The 26,455-nt window shown below is 42.7% G+C and overlaps 1 long non-coding RNA gene across 1 annotated transcript in view; it reads left to right on the top strand.

Annotated features, from left to right (window-relative positions):
- Positions 1-25,653, top strand: part of LOC144329271 (uncharacterized) — a 179,078-nt gene extending 153,425 nt beyond the window's left edge. The window contains exon 3 of the long non-coding RNA XR_013394748.1: positions 25,601-25,653. This is a non-coding gene — a long non-coding RNA (uncharacterized LOC144329271). The remainder of the gene's footprint in view (positions 1-25,600) is intronic.
- Positions 25,654-26,455: the final 802 nt, after the last annotated feature.

Raw genomic sequence — 26,455 nt, 5'->3', positions numbered from 1 at the left:
ATCACAGCAGGTTATTCCCAGTGTTATATGGATTCAGATGCAGAATTAGCTGGATAGAAGGAACAACAGTCACCTTGGACCAATACGATTGTATTATTGATAGAACTGATTCAGCACAATGCTGTGTTCATCACACATACTAACAGCAAACTGAGGTGCGGAGTTATGGTGGACAAAACAGGACTGCTGATAAATAAGATGAAGGTGTTTTTGCATGCTTGCAGGAAACCCAAAGTTTGCAAAAGCAGAAAATAGTAAGGGGAAAACAAAGGGAAGTACCCCCGCCCAAAGAAAAATAGCCCCGTAAGAATCGAGCATTCTCAGTTGCCACTGAACGCCAAGTGTCTGTTTATAGGGAAAAGGAAACCAGAGGAAGAATGTAGTGGACTGTTGTGAAAGAAGGCATAGCTAGCTGGCTGGCTGGTTGGAACTCTGAACTGAAGATCTTCACTTGTCAACATTTTGTTGTTGGTCTCATTTGTTACAAATCTTACACTAGGCTGTCACCTCCTGATGACATCATCCAGCTCTACACCTAGTTTCCTTATCTGTTGCATTAATGAGCATCACAATCCATTCCAGCTGAGGTTTTAGTATAGTAAACCTTCACCATGGATAAGGGCAATTGCTACTGCTTAGCAACAGAAACAATAAGACAGGTGTGGGTAATCTTTGGCCCTCCAGATGATACTGAACTACAACTCCCACCGTCCCTGGCCATTGCCATGCTTGCGAGGACTGATGGGAGTTGTAGTGTGGTAGCATCTGAGAGATCAAAGGTCTCTCTCACCTGCAAATGTGATTACATACTCCAAAAAGAAATTTTATTGTTTCATAAGTCATGAAAACATGCACACATAAATTATTATTTGTTATATGCTTAAATATGCCCAAGGCAGTAATTGTATACCTATTTACCTGGCAGTAAGCCCAACTGAGTTCAGTGGGATTTCCTTCTGAACAGACATGTATAAGATCTCACTGTTAAGTGACTCTGCAATTGTGTTCCATTGAATAGCTGGTTATGAAGAGTCTACAAGCCAGTCTTATCTATTGTTTCTTGAGTTGTTTGATTACCAAGAAATAGCTTACAATAGTCACACAGTGCAATAACTCTGGCTGTCATAGTGACTTATGATGATTCTGTGGAAACTTGCTCAAACTATATTGGCTTCTTTTTCCTTCTAATGCAATTTTTTTGTACATGTGAATATAATGTATGATAGTGGAAATGGTTATTCTAATTTCATTATAATCTTTGAATATGTATATTTTCCAATTCAAATGATGGATCTGCTGAATGTTGATCCTCCCCATTATGTTCTATGGATACACTAGATGTGCATTACCAGTTCCTGATATGCAGGAGAAAACTGTGGCATGTGGGCCCCTTAGGCCTGGAGGCTGAATACAGTACTTCTAGCCTTAGAATTCTCCCCAGCCACACTCCTCACTGGCCCTGAATCACCCCTGCAAGTGTTTTGGCTTGGCTGGGATGAGTCTTTGAACTCTGGTGATACCTCTTGCTTAAACGTGTTTCAATTAGTCCACTGTACAAAGGTAAAATGTACATCCATTGCTCTTTCTGCTTTTGCCTCTGGCTCCACCCATCACATAATAATAATAATAATAATAATAATAATAATAATAATAATAATAATAATATTTTATTTATACCCCACCCTCCCCAGCCAAGGCCGGGCTCAGAGCGGCTTACAAGCAATAATAAAAACAAGATGAATGATTACAACTTAAAAACAAAAATAAAATACAGCATTAAAATAATGGAACATTAAAATATTAAAATGTAGCCTCATCGCAGGAGAAGGAAAAGAAAAAAGAAAGAGAGGGAGGGAGGGAATCAAATTGGCTCCAAGCCAAAGGCCAGGCAGAACAACTCTGTCTTACAGGCCCTATGGAAAGAAATCAGATCCTGCAGGGCCCTGGTCTCATGAGGCAGAGCGTTCCACCAGGCTGGAGCCAGAGTTGAAAAGGCCCTGGCTCTGGTTGAAGCCAATCTAACTTCCTTAGGGCCTGGGACCACTAGGGTGTTGTTATTTATGGACCTTGAGGCTCTCCGTGGGGCATACCAGGAGAGGCAGTCCCGTAGGTACGAGGGTCCTAGGCCGTGAAGGGCTTTAAAGGTCAAAAGCAGCACCTTAAATCTGACCCTGTACTCCACCGGGAGCCAATGCAGCTGGAAAAGCACTGGGTGAATATGCTCCCATGGCAAAGACCCCGTGAGGAGCCTCGCTGCAGCATTCTGTACCCGCTGGAGTTTCTGGGACAGCTTCAAGGGCAGCCCCGCGTAGAGTGAATTACAGTAGTCAAGCCTGGAGATGACCGTCTCATGGATCACTGTGGCCAGGTCGGGGTGGGAAAGGTAAGGGACCAACTGCTTGATGCGGCGAAGGTGGAAAAATGTTGCCTTGGCTGTTGCTGTAACTTGCGCCTCCATGGAAAGGGAGGCGTCAAGGATTACACCCAAGCTCTTAACGGAAGGCAATGGCACTAATTGGGCCCCCGCAAGAGAAGGGAGCTGGTCCCTCATCCCCATGCCATCTCGACCTAGCCATAGGACCTCTGTCTTCGAAGGATTTAGTTTCAATCGGCTCCCACGAAACCATCCAGCCACAGCTTCCAAGCATCTGGTCAGTGTGTTCGGGGCCGAGTCGGTGTGGCCATCCATCAGCGGATAGAGCTGAGTGTCATCAGCATATTGGTGACAGCCCAGCCCAAAGCTCCGGATAATCCGGATAATAAGTCCACTTGCATGTGTCCCCCAAAATGTTGCATTGAAGAGAATGCTGTTCTCAGGCTGAAAAAGATTCCCCACCACAGCATATGTTCTCCCAGAAGAGCATAATTGCCCCTGTACTTAACCAGGTCCTATTAGACAGCCTCCTCAGGTAGCAGAAGTTGAGAAGTAGAGCAGGGAGAGGCTGTGAGGTGGTCCAGAGGGCTGTGTGTACCCCCATGGCCTGCCCCTATATTCCCCAAGCTAGCCGGGTATAATAGGTGATCCTGGCATTCATAGGAGCCAATAAAATATGTGAGCCCCCATCCAAGTTGATGGGCATTGCCATTCAAATGGGGTGTGTGTGTGTGTGTGTGTGTGTGTGTGTGTGTGTGTGTGTTGCACCATGTGATCTTTTATGCGAGACAGGGCTTACTTAGGTCCCTAAAATTTTTATTCAAGTTGGCATCCCTGTTGCCATTGTTATAGTTCTGTGCCTGGAATTGTGGATCACCATCTTGTCCTTTGCTTCCAGCAGCAAAATGTCTGCAGTCTGCCCTGCTGTGATATTGAATGCGGAACTCAGTCCAGATCAAATTTAAGTCCATTTGAAATCAATGGGGCTTAAGTTAATCATGTTGACAGTAACATTCCATTTATTTAAATGGGATTTAATCATGGCTAAGGTCATTTGAGCCCCATACATTTAAAGCACTCTTAAGCCACTTTAATACTCATAGCATCTTCCTAAAAATGGTAGTTTCTTAAATGAGCTGAGAGTTGTTAGGAGATGCATGTTTCCTACATAGAACTATGATTCTCAGAGTTCCCTGGGAAGAGGGATTGTTTATTAAGCCACTGCGGCAATTGTAGCTCTATGAGGGGAATAGGGGAGAGGCCTAACAATTCAGCACTCTTAGTGAATGGCATATCCCAGGATCCTTAAATGTATGGAGTGGATTTGGCCTAAATTTCTCTGGAGTGAGCCAGAGGGTTACATTTGAAGCTGTTTGATGTAGGCTGATGCAATGCTGTTGTGAAGATATGAAAATTACAGTCTCCTATTTAAATACATACTCTGAAATGGCCCTGTGCATAAAACTTGCCAATTTTCATACAATTAGAACTATTAAAATGAGTATAATCCACAGGTCCATTTTAATACTGCAGCAGTTCCCTCTTAAGAAACACTTGACTAATAAGGTACTTGAAATGACACGGGCAATTGAGCAACTTCACAGTGAAAACTGAGGAAGTTTACTCCCTTGTTAGCATTAATGCCAGAATAAAATATTAGTTGTAACTTTCAATCCAGTGGCAGAAACTCCCTGAGACTGATTCATGTCCTGTTTTCACTTACCTCTTGGATTTATGGCACCTACCATGGCAGACCCTGTCTAGTGGACTTATTCTTTACAATACCCTGATGCATTTGAATGACAGATTCTTGGGGAAAAAATAAATTCTGCTGTGAACAATTTCTGTCGATGCTGTTGGAAAACCCACTGATTCTTGAGGAAGATAGATATTCTTGAGCCTTTCAGAGCTGTCAGCAGCAATCAGAAACATCATTTTTGCAAATTAGGGACAATATATGAAGATATTTACAAAGGCTAGTAACTTATAATTGTTTTGTTGATTAAATAATATCACACAAGGATACTTTTAGAGGAGACAATCCAGTTTCTTTGTTTTGCTCTTCCTTTGAGGTCAGCAATCAGGTTCTGTCATTCAACAGTGGCATTTTGAAAGAGAGATATTTGCATCTTTCTGTGCTTTTGAACACCACCTGTCTATGCAAGAGCATCATTCTGAAAATTATTAGTATTCTTCAGTGTCCCCCGTGTGTGTGTGTGTGTGTGTGTGTGTGTGTATAAAAAGTAAGTTGAAAGGTTTAATTGACAAGTTTTTTGATCATTACACATTCAGAGATTTCACAGCTGTCACATGTGAATAACGGTAATTCAGAGTCTGCAAAAGGAATTTGTTTTAAATTCAGTGTTCTTCAGGTTTATTTTCTGTCTCTTTGTGATGTGCTTAATGATCTCCCATATGAAGTCCTCAGAAGAAATGTCCAAAAGGTTGCTTGTTGTGAGTGGCAGAACATGCACAGCATGTTTCGGAAGCTGCTTTCTACTGGGCAAACTGCGACTTCATTCAGACAGCACTCATCAGGTACCCAGAGAGTTCTTCTTAACTTCGATGGAATGTTCCATGTTAAACGTTCAGCAATACACATTCCAACGCATCATTATTTTCCATTTCAGTATTAAACAATTATACTTAACTCGTAAGATACCTAGTATCTTATCAGTATGAGATTTGAGCCTGGGCTTTCCTAAAAGGAATCCTATGCATGTTTATTGTGAAGTAAATCCCACTGTGTTCTGAAGGTCAGAGGATGGCAACTTAATGAGCTTATGCTCATTTCCAGCAGGTCTGTGAAGCCACAACACCTCTATATTTCCTTCCACTTCCAGCCTGCTTCCTCAACAAGAGAAACCGCAGTGTCTTAAATCCAGGTTGTTATTCTTTCCTTACGAGAGATAAAAGGGAAGGGAAAAAATAGTGCTTCTCATATTAAACATTCCTTTGGTAGCCTTGGAGGCCAGTTTAATCCAGCCCCTGTTGTTAAGCTGGAACTGTTGAATGCCGCCCCAAAAAGCTTTCTTAGTGTGACTTATGTGCTCTGATACCTTGGGTGGCTTCATCAGATACCATGGCTAGAGACAGCTGCTATCCCCGAAGACATTCGTGCACCTGCCGTGTATTCTAGGCTCAGGCAATGGATCAGCTGCTGGGATTTCAACCTGAGATGCAATCACTTATTTGCAGATATCCAGCTAAATCTCAACAAATGGGCTGTCTATTGTGTTTATTGCAATTCAATTTGCAAGCATTGTTTGGGGGAAACGGTTGCCTGTTAATTGAGCAGTAGGGTTGGTGGCATGGGCAAGATCATTTTTATTCAGATGTTTGTATTCCACACAATTCGTCTAACATGCTCTCTTATTCCATCGTTGTTGTATACACTCCTCCTGGCATGCACAGGAAGTTTCCTGGCATGCAAGTGAATTAATCTTTTTGTATGTACAGTGGTACCTCGGGTTAAGAACTTAATTCGTTCTGGAGGTCTGTTCTTAACCTGAAACTGTTCTTAACCTGAGGTACCACTTTAGCTAATGAGGCCTCCCGCTGCCGCCGTGCAATTTCTGTTCTCATCCTTAAGCAAAGTTCTTAACCTGAGGTACTATTTCTGGGTTAGCGGAGTCTGTAACCTAAAGCGTCTGTAACCCGAAGTACCACTGTACTTTCCTGTTGGACATTTGCATTGGTGCAGAGAATATCATCTCAACAGTGGTGGACTTTGGGCTTTCAAATTTCAGCAGCACCTTGTGTATTAGCAGCACCCTGCTAATATTCGGTGCCCCCCACCTCTCACGCTCTGCTCTGAAGCATTGTTGTGCCACCCCCTGCATTGCAGATCCCAATGCTGCTGCACTGGTCATGCTACCCTAAAACTGCCTCTGGTCCCAATTGCACAAGAAGCTGGTCTGGACAACTTACAATGCAAATTTCATTTTTACTTTAAATTTGTAGACCCCTTTTGCTACTGTACTGTACTCAAGGCAGTTTACAGCACATAGAAACGACAAAGTAGATCACAAACATCACATTGTCCAACATCTGAGATCAAGAACCAAACGTGGCCCTGTGCACCTCCATCTTAGATAGAGCTGGGACTTAACTATCAGACATGTATTTCCCATAAGAAATGTAGCTTTCTTATTTTCCATACAAAAGGTTTCAGTGTGATTGCTTCCAAGGGTAGGCATGTTCCTCCAAGGCATTTCAATGCACAGTTCAGATTTCTGCTGATCCATATCAATCACCATATGCTATCATTTTGAACCTTGCAAAATCTGGGGTTCTTAATCAGATGCGTAAGATGTGGCTCCCTTCTTCAAATTTGCCCTTCATCTCAGGTAGGATGGTGTGCATAGGAACCCAGGGTCCGTGGGGGGACGGGGACGACAGAGCTTAGTGTGTTGATCCTCATTCAAATGTAGCTTTTACAAACAGCTGAAAAGTTGGCTTGGAAGTCCCACTGTGTTCAGTGGGGCTTACTCCCAGGTATGCGGGCGCAGGATTGCTGCCTGACCATAATAGCCACAACGTGAAGCTACTCAAAGCATGTGGTGACCAAAATGAGTAAATCATCTTCCAGCTCCTCACCAATTTGGATTTAGAACGCTTGATCATTTGGACATCCTATAATAAAAACACTTCTCTTGAACACTGATAATTTTCAGCTGTTCTAAGACTAAAGAACGAAGCCTTCAAAGGAGCCTGGATGTGGCTGGTATTTCTGAATGCATAATTCCAGGTACCCTGTTGTTTTGACTGCAGAGGGGGGAGCTTTTAAAGGGAAGCTTCTTTTATCTCATGTAGCCCAAAATGACATTGGTTTTGAAAACAGCCAACACTTACCTTATTGTTCTTTGCTGCATTGCATAATGAAAGATATCATTAATGAGACTTCTTGTTTAAGCTGTACCCCCCCCCCCCAATCTCTTGGAGAATTAAATGGAATAAATATACTTTCCCAAGAATGGTTGGGCATGTTAGCAACCAGAAATACTCTTCCTGCCTTGCTATATTGCAGGGGTGCTGAACCTTTTTCAGCCTGAGGGCTGCAATCTCTTCTGGGCAGCTTACATGCCAGGGGTGCATGGGGTTAGAGGCAAAAGTGGGCAGAGGAACAAATGCGAATTCTACCCTTGTGCTGTAGGCTAGTTTCCATCTGTAGGCTAGTTTCCATCAGGGATGAACACATCTATCAATCTCCATTCTCTCAGTTTCCCGTTTTTCCAATCTTAAATTCAGTTCTCCCCACATTTGCACAGCAATTTGCAATTGGGGAAAAATCCTCCTGAAAACCTTTCAATGTTTTAGTGAAAATTTCTCCTAACAGCAAATTTTTGCAAAGTGTTTCTCCTTATATAATGCATTTTTGTATGTTATTTTCACAAAGATTCTTTTTATGCTCACTTTCACCTGATACGGGCATTATTATTTTTTTAACGTTTGGTCGTAGATCTGCCTTGCAAAATTTGGAGAATTTCAAAGAATGGCTGGCAATTCAGTTCTAACATGCAAATTTGGTAGATTCAGCTTTAAATTGAATTTCTAGTTTCTACACACCTTTGCACACACCTGTCCTGAATCTAAGCAAGTTATCACAGTTTAAGGCCACATTCCAACCAAGTAAAACACTTAAAGTGGGTGCAAATCAGGGTCAGTTGGGTATGTCCTGGAGAGAAGAGGCATGATTGCAGAGAGTCCCAAAGGTCAGACAGAGAGGCCTGGGAGTAGCATTTGGCCCCTGGACTGAGGTTCTCTACCCCTGCTTTAATGCTTTGGACAAGATTTAGTTCTCTGGGTATGTTGACAGCTTTGCTGGAAGGTCATTGGCACAGTGACTTCACCATGCAGCAAGGACTAGGGTGCAGAATTCCTAGGGCTGAGCTGAATGCTACATAAACATGGAGATGGTAATGGCTACAGTTCTTGTGATAAAGATGACAAATAGTAGCCAACACGTGTGAACGGTTTGTTTGGCTTTAAAAAATAACAACTCATTACGTGCCAACTCACCTGAAAGATATTAAATCAGTGGTGCTTTTGTCGGGGCTGCTCAATGCAAATTTGATTGAGCTGGTCCGATTCCAGTTCATTGTTTTGTTGCCAGTCCCCCTTGACAGCACCTTGATTTGCAATTTAGTATGTGCAAAAATAAAGTTCCAGGTCTGCATGTCCTGTCAGTTTATCTCAATAAAACAATGAAGAATGCTGATCTCAGGAGGGAGAAGAAGGCTCTCTGCTGACAGTGAGCCATTTTTCATACTGAACAGCCATTTGGCAGAACAAGAAAAAGCAGTTTGCAGTGTCACAGTGGAATTCACTGTTCCTACAGTTTGTAAGCAGTTTTCATCTTATTATATATACCAGGGGCAGACACGTGTTTTGCTCCAGATAGGGCCACTCCAGATTGGTGTTGTATTTGTTGGATAACCAGACTCACTTAGATTTCCTTAAGTCTAATTAATGCATGGAAGGGTTAATACTATAGAGTAAGACGTCCTGCCAGACTTAGCTATGTCACTTCCCTTTTCTTGGGAGGAAGTAGGTAATCAAGCCTATTGTCTCCTCCTCCCCTGTGTACATGAGAAGTTGAGCATGTAAAGAGTGGCTGGTTGTTCTGGGTCATTTGCATGGCTCTCACCAGCCACTCTTTGTTTCCTGTATCAGCAATCTAGGAACTTTTACCATTTTGTAACTAAGCTACGTTTTGCTGCCTGTGCAACATTTTTGACTGATGTATGGAAAAGCACATGGACCAGACTTTTGAAGAGTTTGTAAGTAAGCCAATTTTTAACTTAACAAGCATGAGGTCTTTTCCTATGCTGGGGGAACAGAAGCTTTGGAAAGGAACTTTTTAAGGAGACATTTTGAAACTGACTTGGAAGGGCATATTTTAAAGGCCTGACAGCCTATATTTTGCTGCATGTTTTGTGCTTTTAAATCTGCTGGAGTTCTCTTACCAAAGAGTACTTGCACCAGACTTGGAGCTTGGCATCCAAGAAATCTTGTTCGGGTGTGTGTGCGCACATTAACAGTATTGTGGGTGTATGTTCTGCAACATGTTCTTGATAAACAATAGTGTACTCATGTTTGTTTGTTTTTTAGTAGTTCTGCAATGATTTCCTAATGCTACCACATTATTGCTATCTAGAGGGGCTTTTAGCACAAGAAAAGCAGAGCAAAAAAAAAAAAATCCTCAGAAAATTTGGGGCATTAAAAGTTATAGGATTTTAGCAGGAAGCTACAGGATATGCACAGATTGAAACAGTATGACTGCCCCCAAACCTTTGCAGGTGCAAATGGTATTGAAAGTGCATTGCAGGGGTTTGGACTAGATGATCCTTGGGACCCCTTCCAACTCTGATTCTTTGATTCTAAGATAGCCCTAACAGCATCATGAATAACAAGGATGTCTGGAGGGTCCCATGACCACATTCATTGATCGGCAATTGATTGTGGGGAAACAGAAGACAATATTCTGGAAATCTTCATGCTTGGGCAGAGATGTATTCAAACTGCTTTCACCACAATTAGAAACCTGAAGAAGCCAAGATGGCCTCTCATCCAAGAACTGACCAGATCCAAAGCTGCTTAGTGTTAGTGCTCCCCAAGGCCGATGTTCCTCAGAGCTGTAGATAGTCCCTTCGTCAGAGACCACCAGGTGGGACCTTCACTTGTTGGACTTAGGTACCCTTCTCACCATTGAATCTGCAAGCTAGCCCATTTCCCTTTGTGTAGATTGGCTTATCTAGAGCCACAGACGGTTTCTGTTGTAGTGGTTTCCTTCATATATTCTCCTGTTCTCTCTCTTCCTCCTCCCTGTTGTATCTGGGTAATTATACACAGCTGCTACTGCCATCCCATCCCCTCTGCCTCACCTGTGTCTTCATTTGAGCTAGCAGGGAGAGGAATGACATGGGAGGCAGCAACAACTCCTGAGTCCTGACAAGAATATATCCCACCAGTCTATTTAGGATTTCAGGGTGGTATACTGTCAATTGTATCACAAGATAAGTATAGTCATAAAACCATAGCCAGCAACATTAAAACAATTAAAAAATTACAAATAATTAAAGCACCTGGGTGAATTGTCTTGTCCCAGAAAGACTGTAGGAGGCTGGTGAGTGTGTTTGACGAATCTAATCCATAGACTGGGGCACCACTGCTAGGAAATTCTTTTCCTTCTTTGTGGGCTACTGTACCTCTGATAAAGAATGCACCTAGTGATGGGCCTCTGCAGAATATCTTTAAACATGGGCAGAGGGATATGGAAAGAAGTGCACCTTTATAGATATTTGGGTTCCAAGCCAACTCAGTTATTTGGGTCCCCAACAGATCTTGTGCCTTCTGACCCTGTTCTGCGACCCTTAGAATATCTGTTTGTCTTTGCCCTAAGTTAAATATCACCAGCCCCAATAAATATATTTGTGGGATGCCACTGCTTGCACTTTCCCTTAGTATATACAAAAGTCTGTAGGAAAACAAAGGAACTCCCTGTGGACTTGATATAGTAGTAGGCATGGCTATGCAGTCCAGCTTTACATTATCATGGCAAATATGGTTGAAATTCTTAGCTATTGTCTCCTCCTTGATGTTTCCGTAAAGAGAGCTGACCAACTTTCCCCCAGGAAAGTATTCAGTCCCCATTTGAAGTTGTAAAGGCTGGCGAGAAAGATCCATCCTTTCTTAGTGTTTAGACCTTGTCCTTCATAACCCTAGAGAGAGCTTCTGAAGAAGCAAACATTATTTCTCCAAAATGGATTTTTCTAAACTGCCTGATTTCCTGTTACAACATCTCTATATATCTTTCAACCTGAGGGAATTCGATTGCCTCAACTCCCAGCAGAGTTCTGCTGGTTAATTCCTTTTTCTGTTGTCTGTCAGGCAATACATTCCTGTCACAATCAAGATACTTTGGATATTTGTTGCTTCCAGGGTATCTCTCCACGTTGGCACACACACACGTTCATTGCCACATAGCCAGGGATGAAAGAGAAATTCAGTTTGGTTCACATTTTAACACAAACCTGAGAACATAAGAAGAATCCCTGCTGGTTCAGACCAAAGGCCCAACTAGGACCTTTCTCACAGTGGCCAACAGAATGCCTATGGGAAGCCTACCTGTTCTGCGCTTCCTGAAACAATATGCAAACCAAAATGTAGCTTTCCTTCAAAATATGCAGGATTTTTCTTTTCTTTTTCTAAATGTCAATGCAGTTCTCTGACCAAAAAAGTGTGAATTATGGGAAAGTGTGCATAAAAATGAATATATTAGTAAAAACAATATACAAAAATGTATTATATATCAGGGAAATTTGTTGACAAAATGTGCATATTAGGGAAGATTGTTGGCAAAATGTGTATATTAGGAGAAACTGTCCTGAAATGATGATGGATTTTCTTGAGGATGTTTTAACAGAAATTTGCCAACTGATATGGAAATGTGGTAACTTGAATTTAAGATTGGAAAAAATGGGAAACTGAAATTAACAGATTTATACATCCCTACACAATCTCATTAATTTTATTTAGCCATTGTTTCCTGTGAGCACCCAGAATCCACTCCTAAATCTATTGTATATTGATGCCTTTTATCGAATGACAGAACCTAAGCAAAATATTTTCAATATCATAGTTCTGTCAGGAGTTGCATTTCAAATGATTAAGAAGTTTTGTATATTACTCTGGTGATTTTGTACCTACTTTGGGACCAAGCAACGGGAGCTCACCCCGCCGCGGGGATTCGAACCGCCAACCTTCTGATTGGCACGCCCTAGGCTCAGTGGTTTAGACCAGTGTTTCCCAACCTTGGGCCTCCAGCTGTTTTTGGACTACAACTCCCATCATCCCTAGCTAGCAAGACCAGTGGTCAGGGATGATGGGAATTGTAGTTCAAAAACAGCTGGAGGCCCAAGGTTGGGAAACACTGGTTTAGACCACAGTGCCACCCGCGTCCCTCCAGTAGCACCTTAGAGACCAACCAAGTTTGTTCTGGGTATAAGCTTCCATGTTCATGCTTATACCCAGAACAAACTTGGTTGGTCTGTAAGGTGCTACTGCACAATTTTTTATTTTATTTTTTATTATATGTGGTATATATTGCTGCAACCCATTCTGTGACCTTCTGATGAAAGGCGGGTAAAAATGAAAATGAAAATAAGACGAGCGGTTGCACCCCCCCTTGATGCTTGGCTTACATCACTTTACAGGTCTTGCAATAGCATTTCTCAAGCAGATAAAGGAATAGAGTTGGAATCTGGATTTGTTGCAGAATTCCCGTGTGATTGTTGTGTGGTCTGTTGACACTGGTGAGTAGCTCTTTAGAAAGGTGTGTGTGTGTGTGTTTGCATGTGTGCGTACTGTCTGTAAACAATGACAAGCCTTCCATCCAAGGTAGACTAAGGACACAATTTAAACTGTTCACACACACACACACACACACACACACACACCCCTAATTATCCCATCTAGTGACTCCCCTATGGGAATCATCTGAGTTCCTAAAATTGCCAGCTTTTAAAGCTTCTTTGCCTGGAACAACCTGGAAGCAATTCCTAGATGTCACAGCCAGCTATGCTAGTGGCTATTTACAATGGATTCCATAAATATATTAACTTTATATGACAGAGCAATCTCCAGAGCACAATATTAATTATTGATCTCCTCCACACCTTGCACTGAAGAAGGACTTGTATAATTCATTTGTGGAATTCACAGCCCCAGGATGCGAGGGCGGCCATGAGCATTGATGGCTTTAAAATGAGATTGGACAAAGGCACTGAGTAGATTGCTCCATGGCTATTAGCCATGATAGAGGACTCCACTGCCTTGTCTCCCCACCCCTCTTCTCCTCTCCCACTGCCCAAGAGAGGCTCATCTGGTGGGACAACAATAGCCTTCTGGCAGTAGAGTCCCTCACACATACCAAGCAGAGAGGGCTGTGTGGCAATGAGGTTGGGGCTGTGTGGTTGCTCTTGTGGATAGGAGAATTCCAATGGGAGCAGAAATCACTGATGTTTGCTTATTTATCCTGTGCCAAGAGTGGAAATCAATCCAGTGAATGTAATGGGTATTCACTGTTGTTTTTGCTTTCAGTCTGCAAACAATATTTAACTGATTTATGTTCAGTCCCAACTTTTGCATTGCATTTCTTTTAAACTGAAGGGGGGGGGGGCTGGAAGAGCATAATGACAGCAGAACTAATGTATTTTATGCAATTAGTTATGTAGTTTGCATAATTTTGCCACCCCAAACAGTGAAAGATGGTAGAAGATGAACTGCAGTGGAAGGGAAACAGTGCTGCATGTGACAAACACAGCATACCCCTGCTAGTAGTAGTCCTAGTGGACTTCCTAGAAGCATCTGATTGGTCTGATTTAGCCTGCTGTTCTCAATGGCTTTTCTTAGAATCCATAATCAACAGCTCAATTGCCCCTATTATAATTTGAGACAATGATGAGGACCCCTCAGGTTTACTTGGGTGGTGGAGGCAACGCAGCACTTCAAGGGGTGGGTGGGTAAGCTGCCATTTTAATTGGCCATAATGGCCAACAATGTAGCATCACTCGGGGCATTGTGGGAAATTATAAAGTTGCTTTGTCAACCCAGCTGCTTAAAGTGGTGCTTAAAGACACCTAGTGCAGGTGTCAAGTGATGGTGGGCCCTGTCAGGGACAAGGAGCACCTGCAAATGCCAGCCTGGCAAATGGATCTGCTCCCTTGTTCAGGACAATTAATTTAATGGTACTGGAAATCCAAGTTGCCATGAAGATAAACTGCTATCAAAAATGTCTTTGAACTATTTGCTTCATTTGTGTGCTTCAGTGATCATCCTGCCATTTCAAATGGACTGTGTTTTTTGTTTCAGTTTATATCCCACCTTTCTCCCACTGTGAAAATCAAGGTGACGTACCTGGGAGTCCCAGATAGTTTTTCATAAGGATGCTGATGAGACTCAGATCTGCATCATTTCAGCATCACTTCAGCTCAGGGCTTGGCATGGAAGCTGCCTTACATCAAATTAGACTATTAGCCCTTAACTCAGTATTGTATATGCCAGTGTTTCCCAAACTTGGGTCTCCAGCTGCTTTTGGACTACATTTCCTATCATCCCTGACCACTAGCCTTTCTAGCTGGGGATGATGGGAGTTGTAGTCCAAAAACAGCTGAAAATCCAAGTTTGGGAAACACTGATCTATGCTATGGACAGGGAACCTGTGGCTCTCCAGATGTTGTCACACTCCAACTCCCATCATTGCCAGCCACCATAGCCAATGGTCAGAGATGATGGGTATTGTAGTCCAACAGCATCTGAAGGCCATAGGGTCCTTATACCTGCTGTACTCGAACAGGCACTGATTTTGCAGGGTTTCGTTCAGGACTCTTGCCCTGCCTTGTTTAAGATCTTGGAGTCTATTTCTCCTTTCTCTCAAGACTAAGTTTCCTATCAATGCAACCAGCTTCTCTGGTACTGGGTCTAAGCCTGTTCAGCATATCTTTGTAAACACTGTCAGGTGTTGGCCAATCACATCAATCCTGGCGACATAACATAATGCCATGAGGCGGCCCGGCAAAAATTAGCTTTCAAAAACTGAGAATTGCACATGTGGGAGTCATTGAAAAATTGATGCCTGATTTGGTAAAGGGCAAAACCTAACCAAGTTACTGTGAGTGGTTTTGACAGTCTTGATTTCTTTTAATCCCAATCCATACAATCTACATGTTCCCTATGGAATTGTCACACACCAGAAGTAAGGGAAATGTTGCTATAATTGGGATTAGCTGCAGAGAGCTGTCACAAGCCTTTAGTGAGCCTTGCCTTTATTTAAAAGTATGATTGCTGCAACATATCTGCCTGCTATGGCATTAGTCTAAATGAATTTAAACATAGCTTTATCGCTCTGTAGAGAAAAGTGACATAAGCCTATTTAGCTGTGTATACAATAGATAAAACGAACCATCTCTAGAGGTTTCTGTTCTGGGAGAAGCAATTATATACGGTGGAAAACCCTAGAGAGAAGCTGCTGTTTGTTTGGAGGACGGGCTTGGGGGATTGTTGCTGCCACTGAAGTTAGCTTGTCACACTGTATTGATTAAGGGAAGATTATTTTCGCCCTTGATGCCATGCCAGCTTTTGATTTCAGGAAATGCTTTCTGGATGGCAAGCAATATCTACAAAAGCCAACAATTGTTTGCTGCTGCTTTTGCAAGGTTTGCAGGAGAAAATGAAATATGCCCTGTCTGCGCTCACGTCATTATTAATACCTGTGCTTCGGTAAGGCCATTCGTAATCGGAATGAAGGTTAAGATTTAAAAATTAATTTCAGGGCCTTGAGGAGGACTGTGAGTAGAGGAAGGAGACAGGCAACAGGGGAGAGAAGGAAGGAACATTACTGATGTCCGTGGGGCCAGTTTGAACATTGCACAGCTACACTAGGGATGCTTAAATCTGTCAATTCCAGTTTCTATTGGTTTTTGATTTTTCCAATCTTAAATTCACTTCTCCACATTTCCACATTAGTTTGCAGATTATTATTATATTTAATCATGGGAATTCACCAGTAGTTTAATGGTAACATTTCCCCTTAATATGCACATATTTGCAAAACAATCTTCCCTAGTGTGATGCAGGTTTGTATGTTATTTTCACTAACTTATGCATTTATAAGGTAAAGGTAAAGGGACCCCTGACCATTAGGTCCAGTCGTGGCCGACTCTGGGGTTGCATCGCTCATCTCGCTTTATTGGTCGAGGGAGCCGGTGTACAGCTTCCGGGTCATGTGGCCAGCATGACTAAGCCGCTTCTGGCGAAACCAGAGCAGCGCACGGAAACGCCGTTTACCTTCCTGCCGGAGTGGTACCTATTTATCTACTTGCACTTCAACGTGCTTTCGAACTGCTAGGTTGGCAGGAGCAGGGAACAAGCAACAGGAGCTCACCCCGTTGCGGGGATTCGAACCGCCGACCTTCTGATCGGCAAGTCCTAGGCTCTGTGGTTTAACCCACAGCTCTACCCGCGTCCCATTTATATGCATTTATATGCACACTTTATTCCAGTATATGCATTTTTATACACATTGCTTGGCTGGAGAACTGCATTTCAAAATTGGGAGATGTGGCAATTTTCAAAAGATGGCTGTATGTTGGTTGGTTCATACATTGTTTCTGAAATTGTGAACTAGTATACGCTCATCAGGAGCTGTAGGGACCACCCATTTCTCTCCAGGTCTGATCAGAAGCAATTCCCACTGAGTTCAGTGAAGTCTATGTCCAGATAAGGATAGGACAGGATTGTGGCCTGACCTGTTTCTGTATTATTCTTTGTCCCCCTCCCACCCCAAACTTTGTTACATTTCCGCTTTACGTTTTTGGGTGTGCATATCAAAGACCATGGGTTGTGTCCATACTTTACATTTGAAATGTAGTCTCTGGCTGCTTAATTTGTAAGTTGTGGTTTTTAGGGGAGCATCAAGTCTACCCACTTCAACTATCAAGGCCCATAGATATGCCGTAAGTGGCCCACTTGTATCTATATCTGGTTGATCCACCAAGAACCACATTATTAAGTTGCATTTATAGATTGTGTATTTTGTAATCCATCCTGGAACCATTTGCAGAAGGGTGGTCTATGAGCACAAGCAAAAAAAAAGTTCTGGTCCCATAGCACGAAGCAGCCAGATTCACATTATATGCTTCTGCGGGTATGGTTTTTTAAAAATGCAGTTAATTTTTGCTCAGGCAGTGTGTTCACATCCTGAAAGGAGACCTGTCTCTAACTGTACCTGAGCATTGCATAAAGGCACAAACCGTCCTTGTTTTCCTTTTGGCTTCCTCTCTTGTGTATTGACTAATTTAGAGACGCACCACTTTGATGGCATTCGGAGGAAAGGAAATGCAGTCAGCAGCTCGGCTCAGAACTTTGGAGATCCCCAATGTAGCCTAGCCCAGAATGTCCTCATTAACTTTTCAAAGACTCCAGATTTGGTAGAATCCGTGCAGCCAGCTGTAAATTATGCATGGGGAATCGGTGGCTGCTGCCCACATAGCACAGAGAGGCTGCAATGCTTTGCATTAACTTTGTGCTAACCTGTTGCTGACCAGTCGCTTAGATGCTGCTATGGCAGCACACCCACACCCTCAAACATCAGAGGTTGTTCAAACACAACAATTATTTTGTATTCCGTTTCTTGACTTAGAAAAACAACAACACACTATCTTTCTTTTTAATAGGGTTGCTGGATGAGCACTAATGGATTTTGCTTATTATGCTTCATTAGGACTTCATAGCCTATGATGCAGTGAGAGGAAAATGCTGCCGTGTCTTCATAGTTAATCCACCCTTACGGCCAATACCATGCCACATTATGCCCACAAATGAAACCGCATGCATGGAGACACCTGAAGCCTTTAACGGAAGTGAGAAAGAACTAATATTGAAGGCGTAACAGTGTAAAGAGGAGCTACCTGAAATTCTAATATGTGGATAATTTTTCCATTGCTTGGGGAACAGAACTGGGACTAAATTCCATTGACACTTTGTGGGCTGGAGAGGGATATGGAATAACCAGCTGTCTTTAGCATCCTAAGGACTATCTCAGCAATCCTTCCTGCTCAGCAGTGATGGAATGTTGCACCATAAAAAGAGAGAAATAAAAGGATTTTTCTGGCTTTTAAAAAGTGAAGTAGGGCAGAGTTGGACGGTCTACTTGTCTAATATAGGAGATCAATTCTGCAGGAACAACTGCTAATGTATGAGCATAGGCCTGGGCTGCCCAAGGCAAAACTCCCCTGCCTCTTTATTACTCTTCCCCTAGCTAGGGACTATAAAACTAAGTATTCTCCAGTCTGCACTAGATTCTTGAGTGCATCTCTGTCTCCCACCCCACCTCCAAATTCTCCCCAGGGAAATTATTCCACAGTCCATTATGCCTCACTGCTGGGACATAGTTTTTAATATATATTCAACCCATTCTCTTCCCTTCCTTTTAAATCTAGTACATTTAGTTATATGTTTCAGAGCTAGAGATTTCATTTAAAGGAAACTGGTGGGTTTATTTTATTTTATTTTATTAGCAGAAGGGAGAATTTATACTATGAAGTGCAGACTCAAACACCTCTATTTCACCACCCAACTGCTGAGTGAAACTACTTAGATGCACAGTACTATCGACTTATTTAAAAAACCCAAGAAACTATCATGTATAGATGACAGGGTATACAGCATTTTATTTGTTTATTTAATGTGTATACTGCCCTTCATCTGTAGACCTCAGGGCAGTTGACAACATAAAAATACAATATATAAGCACAAAATACAGAATAAAAACAAACACAAGAACAAACCAAACCAATAGCACCCCCTCCCCACCACCACCTCCCACAGACTCATTTAGGACTCATACAGGACATTACTCAGCCAAAGGCCTGGTTGAAGAGGAATGTTTTTACTTGGTGCCTGAAGGCCTATAATGAAAGTGTCAGATGAAGCTCCCTGGGAAGAGCATTCCACAAACGGGGGGCCACTGCAGAAAAGGCCTGTTCTCATGTTGCCACCCTCCGGGCCTCTTGTGGAAGAGGTACATGAAAAAGGGCCTCAGAGGATGATCTCAAAGTCTGGGTCAATTCATATGGAGAGAGGTGAGGGAGACATATGTAAAAATAATAATGTATGTAGTGTTTGATTTCAAATGCTGTGGTTTTAAAATGCTGTGACTTGAATGGTGTTTATCAATAGCCTTTACTAGGTTTCACTTACCTTACTGAAGCTGTCTTTGAAATGTACTAGACAGGGTTTTTTTTTTTAAAAAAAATATGAATATCAAAGGGATAGTATGTTCTTCTGGAGAACTTTGAGAGTAAGCCCATGGCAAGAATTTTAGTCCTGCTTGAAACCTGGCTAATGGTAAGCAAGCTTCAATAATAACACCAACAAAACTGTGGTAATAAGAATGTAACAAGTACAGAAACACTGATTAATGGCCACACTTCTCTTCTTGAGATGTAGATTTATTCCCAAGCAAAGCAGGGAGGGGCCTCCTGATGTTGTGGGACCCCCCCAGCCCCAGGCAGAATAGCCAGTGACAAGGGCTGATGGGAGTTGTAGTCCAAGAATATCTGGAATGTCACAGGTTCAAGTCATCTCTGCATTAAAGGATAAATGGATTATAATGCTGCAGACATTTCTCATTTGCATTGCATCTCCTTTCCTGGCAATGTTTATATGCAGTTTGCTTACTCATCAGTATCAGGTTTCATGCACTCCATTTCCAAATATCAAGTCTGTTTATAAGCCTTAGTCGACAAAATTCTTACTGAGAGACAGCAGGTTTGCAGCTGATTTCTTACACGTGTTCTTCACACGAGAACCCAGATGGCACAACAATGTCACAATAAGAGGGTGCGGCAGAATTTCATACCCAACTGTGTCTTTTTACACATAGGGGAGAAGCTGTAGTTTAGTTAGTGTTCAGCTCGCATGCAATGCATCCCAAAGGTCCTGGGGACAAAGCAGCTGAAGGAGGGGAGAAGGAATGGTGAGTGGAGGGGCATAGGAGCTCACTTCCAGGGGTGGAGCTGCAAGCGATCTCAGCATTGGGAAGGGAAGTGTGCTGCATTTTGGCCTTGCACAAGGCACTGCTGAAATGTGGGTAGCCTGAGAGTATCTTAAACGTGGATAGCTCCATCTGCTTTGGTGCCTGCCCATCAAAAGTAAGTCAAGAGTTAAGAGACCAAGGCAATGCCAGCATCCCACATCCTTCTTGGTTATGAGATTTATGAGATGATTTGGGCCCTGGGTGAGTGAGAGGCAGCATGGCTGCACAAAGTCCCAGATGAGAGCCAAGAGACCAAGTGGGGAGGTGTATCGGAAGGAGAAGGCAGTGATATTGCTCTATGTGTGTTAGCAATTTCTCTTAAAGTAACACTTGTATATTTGTGCATTTTGTAACGTTTGTTATTCTTTAAGTTGTCTGTTGTTGGTTTAGTTTTTTGTGCACCACTTAGAGGAGATATATATAGTCTAAAAATAAACAAATCCCTTGCCTCTCCAGGTTAGGGCTGGCAAAGAGTCATGACTCTTGCAGGGGGTTGGACTAGATGGCCCTTGGGATCCCCTCCAACTTCACAATTCTGTGAAGCTGCTGGTGAAGGCAATACTGACCTAGTTGGTTGAACAGTTTGAATCTGTCTGTATAACCCCAAAAAGAAGTGGTATATTTCTCAAATTACACTGAAGCACATTTCCACCCAATATAAACATGTCCCTAATGTTGTGATGTCTCCAGGCTTTAGCTTCATTTTTTTCTTCCATAAATATATAGCCAAAAGGCTGCTGTGGTTTTTTTTTTTTATCTTGGGGTAAGGAGGTGTGGATATGGAGCTACTTAGGGGAAGGGGCATAGCTCATTGGTTCAGTACATGCATGACGTGCAAATCCAGATAGTGCTACATAGAACCCAGAAAACTAAGTGCCAGACATTGTAAACCAGACTTCCCCAGCCTGATGACCTCCAGATATTTTGGACTGTCATCATCTCCGACCACTGACCTTGCTGGCTGGGGAACTGATAGGAGCTCTAGTCGAAACAAGACAGGAGAAGGCAGGTGTAGACAATGCTGAGCTGGATGGACCATGGCATAAAGTAGCTTCTGATATTCATATATAGCTCCAGTGACATTTTCCTAGGAGACATCTGGCAAAGCCCGAATGAGTTATAGGGATGCTGAAAGCCTAGATAATTTAAGACAAAGGAGCATCTGGTTTTATTTGGGGAGGACAATTTGTTTACCAACGGACTTTCGAGAACACTAGAACAGATGTGTGATAACATTCAGGAGGGTGGATGCAAAAGTAAGTAAGTAAGTAAGTAAGTAAGTAAGTAAGTAAGTAAGTAAGAAAGAAAGAAAGAAAAAGGGATGAGATTAAGAAACAGAAAGAGGACGTGGCGTAAGAGAGTGACAAGGCAGTACAGATAGGCAGAAATAGGAACTACAGATAGAGTTCTATTCAATATTTAAGGAAAGCAGCATGAGATGAGTCAGCCTGAACTGCTAAGGGCTAAAGGCTTCCAGCATTAGTCCACCTGAACCTTTTTTCTTTGCTTCAGTAAGTTTCCTGTTCCACCAATCTGTGTTTCAAAGAGTCATTGTTCAGAGATTCAAATCCTCAAGTGTCCATCCATTCCACCTGCCTTTTTTTTCAAGTGGAAGAATCAATGAGGGAGCTGGTCTCTTCTCCACTGAAGCAAATACAAGGGAGAGCCCATCAAGGCAAGACCTCTCTGGTCGTGCAAACTCAGAATGAAAACCTTTAAAGGAGACTTGTCTCTAAGACGGCAAATGTATGTCATTCCTCTCCCAAGACACCCATCCATTAAACCTGACAGTATTTGTAATGGTTGGCGATTTAGAGACAGTTGATATGAAACTATGAGAAGTGCTATGGGCACTATTTGTATGATTTCTGAGCTTTTGCAGGAACAAACCATAATAATATTCCAGTAGCACCCTCAAGTAGCATTTTGATGACCTCTTGGCACGAGAGGATTTGTATATCTATTAAAGTACGGCATGGTTTAGCGGCCATAAATACTGAGAAACCTTGACAATGAAGCTGTCTCTCAAACTGCTAATTTAGAAGGATTCTTGGCAGAGAAATGTCTTTCAACTGTTTTGCAGAGAAGGCTTCATTCATAGGCTAGAGTTAAAAATGGATTTTTCAGTTAACCCCTTAGACTTTATCACGATCCAGAACGAAGCATCCAGCCTTGGTTTTTCTTCCTTTCATCAGTTTCATCCTCTTCCTTTGATGTCTTCTCCCACTGTCAATACTTAGGGCCATTTCAGCCATCACAGTAAACCATGGTTCATCATGGCAGGAGTGAGCCACAGGAAACCTTGGACATGCACACTCCCTCTTCCTCTGTCATTTCACAGGGATGGGCTGTAGTTCAGGGGTAGAGCATTTGTCTTGTACACAGGAAGTCCGAGGTTCAATCCCCAGCAGCCTCAGATAGGACTGAGAAAGGACTTCCTTTTCTGAGCTGCCAATGAGTTGGACAGTTCATTGGTCTGAATTGATACAAGCAGCTTCCTATGTTCCCTCTGTCTAGCAAGACTTCAAGGAAAAGATTAGAAGCTTATGCTTTCATTGTAAATTAACTGTAGTTAAGCAACCCTAAAATGACGACCATCAGCCTGAATTGCCAGGAGGAGCACCAGTGAAGTTGTACTCCCTTGGTTCAGATTTCAGTACAGCTCCCTGAAAATAGATGGAAACGTGAAAGTGGAGGCCATATTCATTCTGCCCTACATAGTACGAACAGAGAATGTTTAACTTGTAAAGGGCCTTCCTGTTATGTATATCACAATCGCTTTGTAGTTAGGAGATGTGGGAATTTGAGCCCTCATCTCTCATGCTCACATCTAGCACTTTCTCAGCTAGGCTGCTCCCCCTCTTGGTACCACAACACTTTATGGCAAGAATGCTAGATTAAAAACCTCCTGGACTATGTGCAAAGACTTGTAGTTTATAGACATGGTCTATCATGCAAGTCCTATTGACCTTAATGTGCATTGTGTCTCTAAAATGCTTATCTTTGGGAAATGACCCAAAATGAGTATTTTTATCTTCCTTTTAAATCCAAATAAGCAACATGGAAAGGAAAGAGCAGAATGCTTGATGATCCAACTTGTTAGTGACTGAACAGGTGGGGAAAGTACTTTGAAATGCCTGGTTCTATTTACAGTCATTGTCTTCTCTTACCTAGTATGGGTGTTGAAAGAAAAGGAAATAGGCTAAAAGGACATTTAAAACAGGACAAGGTGGGGTTTTTTTTAAAAAAAAGAGCTCTGAAATAATAGTTTGATGCTAACATTAGAGTGCATTAAGAATTATATCACAGCCATTTTCCCCTATTGAGGATAGTGGAAAGAGCAAATTGATAAGACAAAAAGCAACCTCAAACAACAAAATTATAGACAAAAAAGAAAGAAAACCAAGTTGCTTATATTTCCAGTTGCAAGCTGGATTTTATGTTGTTAGAAATGGAATGAAGTTGCCATGAAAATAAAACGATCCCCCATCCTATGCACTTCTGTGCAGAAGTAAGTCCTAATGAGTTATCCTGGAATACTGACTTGCAATCATTTTTCTGGTGGTGGTTTTGAGATTTTCTTCTCTTGCAATATGGAGATTCTCTCACTAAACTGAGGCATCTGGCACTAGGCTGTGGCATTTCCTCTGCAGATACCTTAAACTGTGTGCTCTATTATGGTTTCAAATCATGGACCGGCTATGTGGAATGATACAGGGAAAGATGGATGGGCTTGTCTTGCAGATGAAGGCAACGGTGATCTTGATGGCCAAGGCCCTTTAAAAAACCCCTGATAAGCTTCTTTAGCGCCATACTAAATCCTGTCATGTTCAGTAGCAGTGCAGAACTGCCCTTGTGAAGGTAGCAGCACTGTGGCTTACCTAGATGGAGATGGGGCAGGTTGGGGCACCAGGTCAGGACCAGACAGTTGCACAGGTGGCGCCATCTCTTCTAAGCTGGAACTCCCGCCAGTGCGGGTACCGTAGCCAATCACTGACACAGAGGGATTGGCAAATCTGCTAATTTCAGTTTCTCTCTTTTCAAACCTTAGATTCATTTATCCACACTCCTGTATCAGTTTGCATTTTTAAAAGTCCTCATGACAATCCATCAGCTCTCTATTGCAAATGTTTCTTAATGTACACCTTTGCAATCTTGCCTAGTATACCCAGTTTTGCAAAACAATTTCCCCTGAAACAATGCATTATTGTATGTTATTTTCACATTTTTCCTGCATTTTAATGGATAGCTTACCCCAATATATGTCAAAAGGACAGTGGAATTTTGGTTCTCATACTTTTTTAGAAAGTACAAAATGGATAGGTTTGATTTTAAATGTGAATTGAACTTCTCTCCTTTCTTTAATGCCCCCCCCCCCCAGAGTGGGTTCAGGAGGGCAGTTCTGCCTTGCCACATATGCTGCTACTGATTTGTGTTGTGTGGTGACTTACAAAATGGACAGGCTTTCATGAATAATATAGCCTGGCTTTAAGCTCAGACTGCTCAAGTACCATCTCACTTGCATAACCCGTTTTCTTGGATGTGAAAATGCAGCCTGAGCTGATTCCCTGACATGTGTTCCTGTGCAGCTTATTCCTGAGTTAATATACCAATACACCAGTAACTCCTGTGCCTTTAGAGCTGCTGGAGAGGAGTATGATTCAAAGCAATGAGACAAGCAGCCAGATGTGACAGTTACATTTGGCAATTCTGTCCTGCTTACTCATAGATCAAGAAGGAAAGTGAAGGGAGAGTTAGAGAAATTTGGTTTTCCCCATGAATAATTTCTATCTAGGTAGTCATTGTTTATATAAGCTAGACATTCTTCCATGACAAATCTCAGAGCAGTGCAAGTTATATAAACCAAATCTGCCGCAGCGTTCAGAAGAATGCTGGGTTCTCCCTTCCTGACACCATCAAGCATGTATTTCTATATCATGTGGTCAGATCCATATTCCCCACATAGATCCAGCATATGGCTCTGTACATTTTAGAAAATCTTGGTGCCATTGGAGTTCATCACTTGATGCATCTTTCAGGAGACCCAGTTATGTTTGGCTCTGGTACTTCTCTGTATAGTGATGGTGAAAGTCACAGAGGAAGGAATACAGCATTGTGTTGTTACAAATGTTCTGAGAGTTTCACAGGGCAAGCAGAAATGTATGCGTTATCTCCCATTCACTCCCCACTGCATGCTGCTCTTATAGGACTCCTGACCCCCCCCTCCAGCCAATGGAGGAGGGGCTAGGAGAAGGGAGGGAAGCCTCATACAGGCATGGCCAAACTTGGCCCTCCAGCTGTTTTGGGACTACAACTCCCATCATCCCTAGCTAACAGGACCAGTGGTCAGGGATGATGGGAACTGTAGTCCCAAAACAGCTAGAGGGCCAAGTTTGGCCATGCCTGCCTAGTAGCAGTCATTGTGTGGGTTTCTGCTAGTAGGACCAGTCAGTATTTGTTTGTTTGTTTGTTTGTTTGAAGAAAAGCAAACTGGCTATAAGCCTGATCTTTATTACAAAATAAAGACGGTTGGCAACAGGGTCCCCCCTCACGTAACAAACAGGCGATGAAGGAGAACCCAGAACAAAAGAAGATTCTTACATTTATATCTTTTAATTTCCATACAGAACAATGAAAACAAGAGACGTCAGACGAGGTGCGGCATGAGGGATTAAATAGGTAAATCGGAAGAGGCAAATGCCTGTTAATTGTGGTTTGTCAACACTTGGTTCATGTTATTGTCTGGCAGGCAGTGTACCCAAAGGTGGAGTAAGCAGGGGCAGAGCAGGGTGGGTGCGGTGGGCACAGGCCGCCCCATGCACCATCACAGAGGGGGGTGACAAAGCGCCTGGAGGGAAGCACAGCCTGTCCCCTGGAGGTCCCGGGATCACAGCCACCAGAGCTGGGAGTGACCCAGCAGCCTCCCTCCCACACTCCCCACTGCTGCCCCAAATTGCAGCTGACTTTGTGTCAGCATCCCCAAGCCCTCACTCCCAGTAGCATAGCAAGGTCAGGTGGTACGATCCAAAGCAACAGCGGGGAATGTAAGAGAATGGACCACCCCGGGGAAGGGAAGCAGGCAGCCCCCCAGGCTCCAGCCTCCACCCGCTTCGCCTTGCCCAGTTTATGGAGAGCTGGACAGCTGCAAGCGCCCCTGGATCGCCCCCTAGCCCTATTGTCAAAAGCCAGAGACTAAGAATGGAAACTTTCCCAAGGCAGGCAGCATGTTGCTCAGGCAATGTCTCTGCCCAAACAGGAAGTGTTTCATAGTCCCCAGGGCCGGATTTAGGTTTGATGAGGCCCTAAGCTACTGAAGGTAATGGGGCCCTTTATATGTCCAGCTGTCCTTTGTCAACAACAAATTGTTTCTGTTTTTTTGTGTTGAATATATGCAATATGGCAATTTATGGACCTAATAGGTATCTAAAGCCATTTGCACATAACAAAATATGTATGTTATCAAAGTAATTGTTGAACTGAAA

This window comes from Podarcis muralis, chromosome 12 (assembly GCF_964188315.1).
Source record: "Podarcis muralis chromosome 12, rPodMur119.hap1.1, whole genome shotgun sequence".
NCBI lineage: Eukaryota > Metazoa > Chordata > Lepidosauria > Squamata > Lacertidae > Podarcis > Podarcis muralis.
The sequence above is the reverse complement of the archived record's forward strand: the minus strand, read 5'-3'. Positions and strand labels throughout refer to the sequence as shown.